Below are 10921 nucleotides of genomic sequence, written 5' to 3'. Positions count from 1 at the left end.
TATGCTGCAACCTGAACATTATGCTAAGAGAAATAAAAAGACACATACTGTATGTCTAATGATATTTGTATGAAATATTTAGAGTAGTCCATTTCATGGAGACAGAGGAAGAAATATGGTTACTAGGGGCTATGGGTGTGGGGAAATGGGGCTGATGAATACATTTTGGAGATGGAGTGTATGGTCATAGATCAGCTAATGAATATACTTAATATCCCTGAACTGTATGTTCAAGAATGATTAAGATGATAAATTTTGTTATATGCATTTACCACAATAAAAATAAAAGTCATTGCTTTCTTATACATAAATAAAAACAGGAAAATATTTCTGTATCTACTTATGCTAGCTCTAAAACACATCTTGAATTAATTCACTTCTTTCCATTTTCAGTTGGACCCAAGTCACCATCTCTCACAGGGATTTCTCCAGTATATTCTTTCCCGGTCTTTCTACTGCTTGCCTTGACCTCTCCAAGTAATTCTTCACATAGTTGCCAAGATGACATTTTTAAAAGTTCAGTGTAATCATCTTTCTTCTTCATTTAAGACCCTTCAATGGCTTCCCATTGACTTAAATAGTGTAGCAGAATAGTTAGCAAAGTGGGCTCTATGGGGACGTGGACTCCAGTTTTGCAGGCAACGGGGGCCCTGACTACGCCGCCTTCCTCTCTTGGCAGCAGCAGCTGCTGGAAAATGTGGTGTTCCTGACCCTGGCCCTGTTGGAGATCCTGGTGGCCCTGCGGCACATCCTGAGGCAGATGGAGGATGGTAGGGGTGGCCAGGGCAGCCAGCCACAGCAGGTGACCCAGCAGCCAGAGGAAGGCAAGGAGAGCCTGAGCAAGAATCTGCTCTTAGTAGCCCTGTGCCTGACCTTCGGGGAAGAGCTGGGCTTCAAGTTCGCCACCAAGACCGTCATCTACCTGTTCAACTCCTGTCACCTGGTCACCATGATGCATATCTTCTTCCTGGCCTGTCCTCCAAGTCCGAGATCTATCGTGGTTTTCAAGTTACAGATGCACATGTTGAATGGGGCTCTTCTGGCGTTGCTGTTTCCTATGGTAAATACCCAGCTGCTTCCCTTTGAATAGGAGATTTACTACATTCAGCATGTCATGCTCTATTGTGGGTGCCCATCTACCAGCTTTGGAAATGAGGTACTTACACCCCACAGCCCCTCATCAGATTACGGTGGGCTCTTCTCTCAACTGGCCTCATGTTTTTTTGTCACTTCAGCATTCTACAGATCCTCAGCCTGGTCACCAAAGTGAATTTGAACAACATGCTGTGTCCGGCCATCTCAGACCCATTCTACGGCCCCTGGTATCACATCTGGGCCTCGGGACACCAGACTTTCATGACCATGACCCACGGGAAGCTGGTCATCCTGTTCTCATACATGGCTGGGCCCTTGTGTAAATATCTGCTGGATTTGCTCCGGCTTCCAGCCAAGAAAATAGACTGAAGGTGCTTGTTTTTTTTTTCCTCCTCCCCAAGGAAGCAAGTCCTGACTTGACTTGGAGAACACCCAGTTCTTGATGAAATCATGGGAGAGGGTAGTAGGATGTTGGTGTATTTCTTTTTTCCTCCTCTGTCCTATTCTTCCACCACTCTTCCTTCCCCAGCTCCTCCCCCAGGTTAGCTCCTTGCGCCTGGGGCATGGTGTGGGCCTGGATCTTCCCTTCTTCCTCCCCTTGGCTCTGTCTCCCTGCTCTGAGTGGCCTTATGCGGGGAGATGGTAGTCTGACTCCCTTGCTCTGCTTGTTGGTGCTTTAACAACAGCTGGTTGAAGAGGCAGGGAACAACAAGCAGTAATTCTTGCAGTATCACAGCAGTGAGATCAGGTTGTGTTTCATTTCTCCACTGCCAGGGACCTCCATGCTCTTGCTGGGATCCCCCTTTGTCTCCAGCACAGCCCCCACTGGAAGGGGACTCAGGCCTTTTATCTATACCAGCAGCAAGCCCAGAGCCAAGGGATTTCCCACATAGTGGGCAAAATAGAACTGGCCAGATTCTTCCCACTGCTGTCCCATGACTCAAAGCAGGGAGCTGCCCAGCCACTCCCTCTAGGATGCTGCCCAGGGGAGGAATGGAGGACACTACCAGCCTTAGGGCAAGATTCCACCAAGGGGCCTATTGAACTGTGGTGATGGTGAGTCCACAGCAAACAGGGTAGAAATGTACACAGTGCCAGGCAGGACCCTGTGCAATCTGCCCATGAGAGCTGAGACCTGACCCACATCCCAATCAGAAGTGAGCACAGGAATTAAGAAATCAATCAATGGAAGTGGTAACTTGAGAAAACTGTGATTTGAATCATTCTCCACATTCATGTTGATAATAGATACCATCCAAATCTCCAGTGCCCCTTCAACTCGTTCTTGTCCTCTCTTTTGGTTTCTGTGTCTCTGTCTCTTAGGCAGCTTCAAGGAAGAGTGAGCTGGAGTTGGGGCTTGGGGTTGTTTTACTTGTTTGTTTTTGGATGCTTGAGTTGGGAGAACCATTGCATCAAGGTCTATTTCTGGAAGGTCCTATAGATCCTTTTCTGGGGTTTGCAGGGTGTGGCCTCACCCTGGTTTGGGAAGCTGAAACTCCAGCCAGTGTTATTTCCCCAGGGCCAGGTTTCTTCAGTACAGCCCGACTCTGCTGAATTGTTCAATGTGGGAAGTGTCACAAATTTCCCACCCTGCCCTCTCAAAAGCCCATGTCTAGGTCAAAAGGGAGCTGTCAAAGGATACGTCCCCAGGGGTTCAAGTGCTCCAAAAGGAGGAGCTTTTGTTGACAGACTTGCACTCAGTTGTGCGTGCACCTCAAGAAGTGGCTGCATGGCTGCTGACACCTTGCTGACTCCTACTAGGGTCAGGTCTGCTTAAGAACAGAAAAGCAAGCTCCTGCAAGCCTCCCCTCCCCTTCACCACTCTAGACATCCTCATTGCTCTGGGCCAGTTCCAGTATTTTAAGCTTTCTCGTATTAGACCTAGATTGTACTTCTGGCAAAGGTGGTCATGATTTTAGCCAATGGACCTCTAGAAGGCAGTGCCATGCAGGAGAATCTCTGAATAAGCTGAGACCCAGGGAAGCAACCCCAGGAGGGACCATCCATCACAAGATGCCTGCTGGCAAGAGCACAGAGAGCAGCAGAGGAGAACATTGAGAGTCCATGAGCCCCTTGTGATCCATAACCTTCATTTCCTGCCATCTTGGAGGCGGGGCCAAGCTTTTCTTAGCGCCTCTCACTGTAGGGTTACTCTCCAGAAGAGGGACCTCTTGAGCAGCTGGATTCACCCTGCCCACCATCAAGCTGCTATATGTAGGAGTGACTAGTGAGGAAATGTGTGAGGTCTTGGTGCCCATTGACCTCTTTAGAGGTTATGAGAGGAGCCCCTGGAGACCTGGCCTGGACCCTCGGATCTATGTCTCAACTGGGGACCAGCCCCAGAATGCCACAGTGGTGTGACAGTAGGCCCACTCTTCCTCCCTCTTTCTGTGGCATGGCACAGATTTCCAGTCATCTCGGGCTTTCCCCACACTGCCCTGGTTACAGCTCAGCACCCCATTTTGGCATGTACTTTCTGGAGCTTGGAAGGAAAGAAGAAGTGAAAGCTACTTTCTCCTTATACCTGTTAGGTGAAGGGGAGAAGCATAGAGGCAGGCTGGCTCATGATCATGGAAGTCGAAGGAACAGATAATGGGCCCCATCTACGGGTTCCACAAGGAGTCTTGCCCTCTATTTGGGGTATTGGGGAGCAGTAGGCATCAGAGCTGGTCCATGTCTCTCCCTTACCTGGGGCCTAGCCCACCTGGAGAGAGGTACCCTGATCAGAGGCAAGACAGCCTGCTTTGGGAGTGGCCCCCATACCTGTCCCACAGCAGACTGACAGCTGTCGGCTCTAGTACAGAAGTGAGGGAGAAGCCACAGTTTGCACACCCAGGGATAGAGGGCGCTGGCTTCCCAGTTCCTCCTCAGGGCTTTCCTGTCCGAGCTGAGGCTGTTCCCCAAGCACCCTGGCCCAGCTTCCAGATGCTGTCTGCCAGTGTGTAAGAGTATGTGGAAGTGGCCAGCTGCCTTTCAGACAGCCCCAGGAAGGGAAACCAATGCTCGGTCAGGCCCCCAGGAGGCCTTGGTCAAAGATCTGAGCCAAGGAGCACAGTCTGTTGAGCTGGCCAACTTGCGACCTCCACTCTGAATAGCAGAAAGCTGGTCGCGTCTGCTTCAGGTCCTCCCCATAGTGTTTGGTTTTGTACACCAAAGATCTGGCACACCTTGCTCTGCAAGGCAGTGATGTGCTCCTCTGTCAGCCTGTGGTGTTCTGAAGCCACAAACTCTGCCTCCCCAAACCTCTGTCTCTCTGGGGACTCGGTAGCACTCACAGAAGCTGTGTGCAGGTCCCTNCCCCATGCAGTGCCTCCCTTCAGAACCAGCCTTTGTAACCTCCCTAGATAGCAGCAGGGTGAGCCTCTTTGTCAGGCTGGTTCTTGGGTGCTCTGTACCCCTCACCCCCCACCAGTTTCCTCACCTCTTGGGATGTTTTGTAATGTGTTTCCTCTGTTTTGTAAAACCTTTTGATTGTAATGAAATGATTTCTGCAGTCACCTTTGGAAATAAATTGTCCTTAAGATTTATTAAAATCTTAAGGATTTGAGATTTTAAATCTTAAATGTGTGAAACACACACACATTCACACAAACACACACATACAAACAAATGGTCACTCTAGTCATATATCAAAACTGAACTTAAACAATTCTCTTTATGGAAGACTTTCCTTGGCCTTCTAGATTAGGCTAAATTCTCTTAAAATATGTTCTATAGGATGAAAAATACTGTAGTAAGTTATTTGTAGAATTATTATTTTTTTACTTAAAGAAACATATTAGACTGTCTCATGGGGCTTGGTCCCGTATTATGCCTTCAAGTCTATATATCCATAATCTGACATTTTTATAACTCCACAGGCACTAAAGAATATTAAGATATCACAGAAGAAAACAGACAAATTGTAGTTCAAGATGGGAGTCTGAACACAAGAATTCAAAGGTTATAAATGTATCTATAACAATTAAACCAACATCAGCTATGACTGATCAAAAAAATGAATTCCAATCACAAAAGAACTATTTCTCTGAAGGTAGATTGACAATCATTTTAAGAAAGAGGGCTGGTAGGAACAAGAGAAAAATTGGCTGTCTACTAGACCATTACCATTACCACGGGTAGTAAGGGAAAAGATGCATGAAAGAAGTAAGAAGAGGGAGCTGGCTATGACAAGCAAGTGTGATAGTTGTACCAAATGACAAGTAGATGTACCAAATGACAGCTATGATTTCAATCCCAGATCTCACATTCTTGACTTCTACATCAGTGGTTCTCAATATTCACTATTTACCAGAATTTGTTAGAAGGCTTGTTAAAATACATATTCCTAGAATCCACCCCAGGGCTTCTCATTAAGTAAGTCTGGGGTAGGGGCTGAGACTCTTCATTTCTAAGTTTTCAGGTAATGTTGATGCTACTGGTCTAGAGACCACATTTTAAGAACGACTGTTTTATTGAATAATTGCCCTTGATCTTATTTTTGCTTCTTTCTGATCTATCAATGGCAGTAAATCCTGACTATCCTTTAAGGCACAGATTAACATACTTTATATATAACCAGAGATATGGAAAATTGTGCCGATACATGTAATAAGAATTGTAATGCATTCTGATGTCATTTTTTAAAAAAAAAATCAATAAAAAATTAAAGAAGTTTGTACTAAGAAAAAAAAATACAAACTTCTGTATGAAACTCTCTCTGATCTCATGCCCTCTGTTAACAAGAGCTGTGTTGTCTTCTAGAGTTATTAACTCTGGAATACAAAGGAGAAACTGATGCAAGGAGGGCTAGAAGTTTTACAAAGTTATTTTGCAGTGTGTTCTGTTTGTTGCTGTTCTGATGGTTCTAAAAGTGTTGTGATCTGGGTGAGCCCAAAAACAAAGTTATTAATGTTTGATGGTCAGATTGCTTATAATAATACAGCCACACTGTGTTGCAAAGATGACTCCAGAGGATAAATAGCACCTATTTAAAGATAGGAGGCTAGAAGAAATGGTAGATAAAACAACTGGACAAATTGATGTGCAGGGTAAGAGCACAATGGGAATAGTAACTCCTATTGAGGTGATTTTCCTTCCCCAAGGTCAGAAGAGAATGCCCTAATTGAGTAGGCCCAGAGGACAGTATTATAACAAGGAAGAATGGAGGGGAGGGAATATTTAAAAACTTTGACATATGAGATTTGGTTAGAGCCTCAGTACAGGTAATGAGTGACAGAGCTTGGACTTGAACCATGCAGTTAACCATATACCATCATTTTTCAAAGGGTGATCCATGATCCACTATAACCAGAATTACTTGGGGAAATTATTAAATAGTAGATTCCTGGGTCTATCCAAGAGATCTTCTAATTCAATTAATGTAGAGAAGATCCCTAAAAATCTGGATTTTTAATCTTCCTTAATAACTGTGATATAGATGGTGGGTGAAGCACATATTGACAAATAAAACCAATGTCAAGTTCATCTCCTGTGAGGAAAAGGGATATTTAGTTTGCATAAGAAATACTCATGATAAGGAGGGATGGAGAAGGCACTAGAGAAGTGGGTCTGGAGGGGGAAAAAAATCTCAATAGGTTGTGTCTCCCGGAGGAAGATTTTTAAGAATTTTAAAGTCAGAACTCAAAAGAGGAATGGCGTACCTAAGGGATTAGGAGTTTACCATTACTGGAGATGCTACAGCAGAGGTAATAGAGGCACTTTCTGGACTGCTGAAATCAGTATTTCTCAGTATAGATCATAATTTACTTGGATAATAACCTTATAAGAGTGTTTATCTCCAAATCTTTTGAATCAACATCTCTGGGGATAGATTCTGGGAATGCATATTTTTAAAGAGTTCCCTGGGTAATTCTGATATAGTTGAGTCATGATTTACACTTTGAGAAAAAAATTGGTAGGAAGATTAAGTGCATATGCTTTGCATGAAATGAAATTGAGTTTATAGTCTCATGCAGAGCAAAAGCTGGCACTGGGAGTGAATTCAATAAATGGTAAATGATCAGAACAGTCTTAGCACATCCTAGGTCAATGTTTCTCCCATATAATTTGGTAGTGACAGTGAAGAAGTGGTGGATAGACATTTGTATTTTGTTATCTTCCTAGAGGATTCCAGTGCACTTCAAGTGTTGAAAACCACTTGCACCAATATGTCTATTTCTAAAGTTAAAAGTCCTTGATCCTAGGATCATGTGCCTTGGAATCATCTTGGAATGATTATTAGAAGTGCAGATTGGTGGGTTTTATCCAAGATCTATTATGTCTAAATTTCTGGAAGTAGGACCTGAGAATTTCTATTTTAAATAAGCCCCACCCCAAGTTATTCTTACAAGCACTGAAGTGTTCTCAGATTCCTTTTTGTCTCTTCTCAGAGTTTAAATCTGCATATGGTGCTACAAGGTGAATTCAATAAGTTTCATTGGCCAGTTGATGAGTAGAACTGAAATAGTAAAACTGCACATTTTATCATTATTTAATACAATTATTAATGAGACTTTCCTTTGCTTTTATTTATAGTAAGCAAAAGGTCTATTAAGAAGTATATATTCAAGAGTAGTAAAATAAATAAAATGAATTTTCTAGTTTTTCTTCTTTAAAATAATCAAAATACTTCTTTAAAAGAGTGACCTGAGGGTTAGGGGTGTGGATATATTTAGTTTTTCAAATTCTTTACTCCTTTAATTGAAAATTGTTCTGGAAATGTTTCAGTGAAAGGAACAGGGACAAAACCACTGGTGACATTTAAGCCACAAGAAAATTTCAAATTTAGCAGATCATCTGTGTGCTACTAAATACATGGATATTTTACATCTATAAATTTTTCACATACATGTTTTAATGTTTTAACACAACATATTTTTTATTAGTTGTTCAAAACATTACAAACCTCTTGACATATCATATTTCATACATTTGATTCAAGCAGATTTAACCTAGCCATCACAAAGTGCTCAAATTCAATATTGCCATAATGGTCCAATTATTTAACTAATGTACTTTCTAAAAATATGTGTTTCAAAGAACATAAATACTGCAAGATTATAAAGAAAGAGACTATCTAAAGATTTTGGAACTATCATTATCATAATTATTTTCTGTCACTGTTTATAATTATAGTCCCACAAATCATTTCTAATATGTTTCTATGGATTTTTAGCATTTTTCAAATACAAATGAACTTTCTCAACAAAACAGTCATGCAGTCATGATTTCAGATTTATATATTCAAGGATCCATCCAACAATCCTACTGTAAATCTCTTTCTCATTCCAGTATAACTTTTGGGAAGACAGGAGTTCCTGTGGCACTGTGGGAGCCTGGTATCAGTGAACAGTTCTATCCCTTTCCACTAACCCTATTTCTTCTTGATCCATAAAGAAGACAAAAAACTTAAAGGAATCATCTCCGCTTCAATCTTGCCTCATCAATATAATGTCCTTACCTCAGTTATGACATCCCAAGAGATATCTTCAGTCACATGCCTGTCCCTGTGTGTCTCTGTAAATGACTGTATTAAGCTTTGAGAAGGAGACACTCGAGAAAAGATGTATCACTATCACCACCAGCAGCAGTAATATGTACAGAGTGCTATACTAGGTATTTAACACATATTACCTATAATCTTCACATCTATACTGTAAGCATAGTAAATGAATCATTACCCTTGTTACAATTGCAGAGAAAAGGGCTCAGAATTATTAAGTAATATATCCAAGGTCAAAATCAGTGACCTTGAAAAAACAGATTTTTTGGTCTGGTTGGCACTATATTCAAACAAATGTTCAGTACCAGCAAACTAGCATGTCATTGAACAGCACTAACTTTGGTGCCAGATTGCCTGAGTTTGAATCCAGGCTCTGTCAATTACTGACTATGTAATCTTAGGCAACTTAACTTTCCCTATCTATAAAATGCAAATGATAATAATCTACCTATCCCACAGAGTTATTGTGAAGATTAAAATAGGTAATATATGGGCTGGGGTTGTGTCTCAGTGGTAGAGCACTCACTTAGCACGTGCAAGGCCCTGGGTTCGATCCTCAGCACCACATAAAAAATAAATAAAGGTATTGTTTCCAGCTACAAATAAAAAAATGAATATTTTTTTAAAAGAGGTAATATATTTAAAATGTGATTTGTAAGGAATAAATGGTAGGTAGTATAAAATGAGTTTAAAGATGATTAATCTTAGTGATTCACTGGTTGGATGATAAACAGGAAATTAGCTCCTTCATATTCAGTCATCATATGTCTGTATTTGGAGAAACTTCAAATATTATTATTATTATTATTATTATTATTATTATTATTATTATTTGGTACTGGGGATGGAATCCTGGGTCACTCGACTACTGAGCCACATCATCCCTAGCCCTTTTTTGTATTTTATCTAGAGACAGGGTCTCACTGATCTGCTTAGGACCTCCCTAAGCTGCTGAGGCTAGCTTTGAATTTGGAATTCTCTTGTCTCAGCTTCCCAAGCTACTGGGATTACAAGTGTGTGCTCATGCCTGGCTGAAAGTTCAAATCTTGACTGGAAAGAGCTAGTTATGTTTCACACTCCTAGACAAATACTAGGAGTATTTCCCCAGAAGTTTACTGTTTCCTCTTTTAAATGTGTATCATCAGCACTCCCTTTTAAATGATATTTTTCAAATTTGCTAATTTATAACCTTGATATTCCCCCTCCACTCCTCAGTAAGATCATTTGCAACCAAACCTATTTAATGATTCTTTATGGCTAATAAGCACTTGGATTCCTGTCTTCTGGAAAACTACTTACAGTGTCTTCTGTTTTCTCCATGTGAGAGAATACCATCCTGTAAGAAGTCTTTGAAATATTATTCTTAAGGAGATTCCTAGTTGCTTTTAGAAATTCATAGGGCCTTATCAAGTCTAGAAACAGGACTCTACCTGAAAATACTCAACTCTGAATCGCAGTAAATTTTTTTTTGTGAGCAGTAAATGGTAAAGAAGTAGGTGTTAAGAGCTGGGACATGGCTCATTGGTAAAACACTTGCCTTACATGTGAAAAGCCCTGGGTTTGATCTCAGTTCCAAAAAAGAAAAGTAAAAACAAAAAAAGAAAGAGAAAAAAATAGGTTTTAAAATGTCTATTACCTTATTTTATTTCAATAATTTAAGAAGAGTAAAACTATATTTTACTAATTAGGAACATATGCTTAATAACCCTAAATTATGTTTCTGGAAATACAGTGGGTAGTAAATATTGAACTCGTCTATTAAAGATCTCAAGACATTGAAATTATGAAATAGTTTATCTGTTTTCTATTCCTTTTTTGAAATTCAAAAGATCATTCTCATTTCATACGTATAACAGCTGAAGGCTATGATAGATTTTCTATGGTGGTGAAAGTACTAGTATTATTACTAAGGATTATGTTGAATATTGTACCCAATGTTCCAGTTACTATTGCTGCATAACTTATCACATCAAAAAATACTGGCCAAAACCAAAGACACTCATTTTTTAACTCTCATAGTTTCTGTGGTTCAAGAATTTCAGGAAGGTATCAGTTGAATGGTTCTGGCTTAGAGTCTCCCATGTGTTTGTGGTAGGAAGGTAACTGGAACCAGAAGTGCAGGAGCACCAAAACAACAGGATGCAAGCCAGGGATTCCATCACTGCCTATGGTCTCAAGACCTCTCCATGTGGTCTATTTGGTATAGTTTAAGCTTCCTCATGATGGTTCATTGAGGCCTCAAGACAGAGGGATTGCTTGCACACAACTCAGAGTTCCAATCAAGTAAGAGAGAGAGAGAGAGAGAGAGAGAGAGAGAGAGAGAGAGAGAGAGAGAGTGAGATT

General features: G+C 41.0%; 1 pseudogene; it reads left to right on the top strand.

Annotated features, from left to right (window-relative positions):
• Window positions 1-610: 610 nt before the first annotated feature.
• On the top strand, window positions 611-1987 carry LOC107153009 (annotated as a pseudogene).
• Window positions 1988-10921: the final 8934 nt, after the last annotated feature.

The sequence above is a fragment of the Marmota marmota genome, unplaced genomic scaffold (assembly GCF_001458135.2).
Source record: "Marmota marmota marmota unplaced genomic scaffold, marMar, whole genome shotgun sequence".
Classification (NCBI taxonomy): domain Eukaryota; kingdom Metazoa; phylum Chordata; class Mammalia; order Rodentia; family Sciuridae; genus Marmota; species Marmota marmota.
This window is presented reverse-complemented; position numbering and strand designations above follow the sequence as displayed.